This window comes from Cibotium barometz, chromosome 14, assembly GCF_041138505.1.
Source record: "Cibotium barometz isolate CiBa-2024 chromosome 14, ASM4113850v1, whole genome shotgun sequence".
Classification (NCBI taxonomy): Eukaryota; Viridiplantae; Streptophyta; class Polypodiopsida; order Cyatheales; family Cibotiaceae; genus Cibotium; species Cibotium barometz.
This window is the reverse complement of record NC_141059.1, coordinates 14,177,389-14,179,282: the sequence shown is the minus strand read 5'-3', so window position 1 is coordinate 14,179,282 and position 1,894 is coordinate 14,177,389. Positions and strand designations below refer to the sequence as shown.

The 1,894-nt window shown below is 42.7% G+C and overlaps 1 non-coding gene across 1 annotated transcript; it reads left to right on the top strand.

The window, feature by feature from the left end:
* Positions 1 to 1,451: 1,451 nt before the first annotated feature.
* On the top strand, positions 1,452 to 1,524 carry TRNAK-UUU (transfer RNA lysine (anticodon UUU)). Its single transcript has one exon. It is a non-coding gene; the product is annotated as a tRNA-Lys (tRNA).
* The last annotated feature ends 370 nt before the right edge of the window (positions 1,525 to 1,894 follow it).

The following is a 1,894-nucleotide window of genomic DNA, read 5'->3' as shown; positions in this document are numbered from 1 at the left end:
ATAGAGAGAGAAAGGAAGGAGGAGGGAAGGATCAAGGTTGGTGGTGGAGGGGGATGGGCTGGGCTGGGTAGTGGTGGGCAGAGATGGTGGTGGCAGATCTGTCCACATATTTCCATAACTTCAGAATGGATGAGAACCAATTTCATCCGGACGGCCCATGTACGATAGTTTGTGCTAGTTAGCCTTTCCATAGAGGAGTAGGATTTAGCGATATGTGATGTGGCCATAATGGAAAATACGGTACACTTTTTTTTGAATGGTTGTGTGGGAATGGAGGCTTAATTAAAATTTGATCGACCTAACATTCTATTTTTCATCAATCTTTCATTTCTTTAGAGCTTAATTTAATAAGGTTGCATCAAGAGAGGAAAAAAAACTTATCGTTTTGAATCTACTACTTTAAGGAAAAAAATTGTAACAAGGATGCACTTTGATGAGATTGCTCTTTGCATTGAACCTGCTCGATGATATCTGGTCTATGAAGGTAGGACACATAAGCCTCGTTGAGATGACAACGATTGTTGAAGATTGTTGTGATGATGCTCCTTCTGTTGAAGAGGTCGTTATTCTATTTGGCCAACCTTAAAGGTGCCTCACACACTACGCGTTGATTGTTAAAGACTGCTGTGAAAAGGTCGTTGTTCTATTTGTCCAACCTTAAAAGGTGCCTCACACACTACACGTTAGTTTGAAGCGATTGTGAGTGTCCAGGATCAAGCGGCTATTACACCATTCTAGATGAATGATAACATGTAATATCGAATATACATGCTTAATATAGAAATGCTCAGTCACAAGAGAGACAAGACTATATGTGATATATGCAACATTGAGAGAGACGAGAGAAATGTGGTTGTTGCTAAATGGTTGTGTTCATTACATAAATAGATGGAGAGCTTCTATCTATGCTCAGTTGTTGGTTTACCTCCTCGAGATGGAGGGTTAAATTTTTAGGAAGACACGTAGGGTAGCGTATGGGTATTAAATGACACCCTCACTTATTTTCACTCCAAGGTGTAAAATACAAGTAGAAGAAGAAGAAGTAGATGCCCAAATGTCTCCATGGCACTCCACTTCCTTTACCCGCTCTCACACCCACCACCATCGCGTTACCTTCAAATTGTTAAGCTGTGTCCTAACTAAGATCACAGTTTGTTTGTGGTGGCAAACCATCATCCCCCCCCCCCCCCCCCCCCCCCCCCCCCTAATTTTGATAATGTGAATGTCAATGGCAACGGCCATGGCCTGCACGCCCGGGTGGTATGCAAATTCACGAAAAAGCATTCCAAGTGACAACGTTGCGATGCATACTTATACGCCGCTGTACCTTCTTGATTTTGCAATGTAACTTTAATAATGGTCAGCATTCCAGCAAGCCGTCTTAGCTCAGCCGGTAGAGCGCGTGGCTTTTAACCACAATATAACTTTAATAATGGTCAGCATTCCAGCAAGCCGTCTTAGCTCAGCCGGTAGAGCGCGTGGCTTTTAACCACGTGGTCGTGGGTTCGATTCCCACAGACGGCGGCGCTGCATGAGCCACTCATGGATTTGTGTTCTCTTTTTTCATCTAAATAAATGACCCGGCGTAGAGCAGGAGACCCTCTCCCCCCTAAATCAAGTAGGGTCTCCCCCTAAATCAAGTTTTATAAGGAATAACAATAATACGAGTTTTCAAACCCTGCTATATTTTATAATTTATTTTTGAGCTGATCATCAATGGTGCCTCAAAAACAATTGAACGTAGATGGCGTTTAAAATTGAGGGGGGTCTAAACTAGAATGCTTGGGTACCCTTATCCTCTACACCTATGCGTTGTCAACGTACTTTGAAAGAACATGTGTCCTTCTTCCGTTCACGTATAAACATCTTGAAGCGCTTGAATGAAGATGGACAC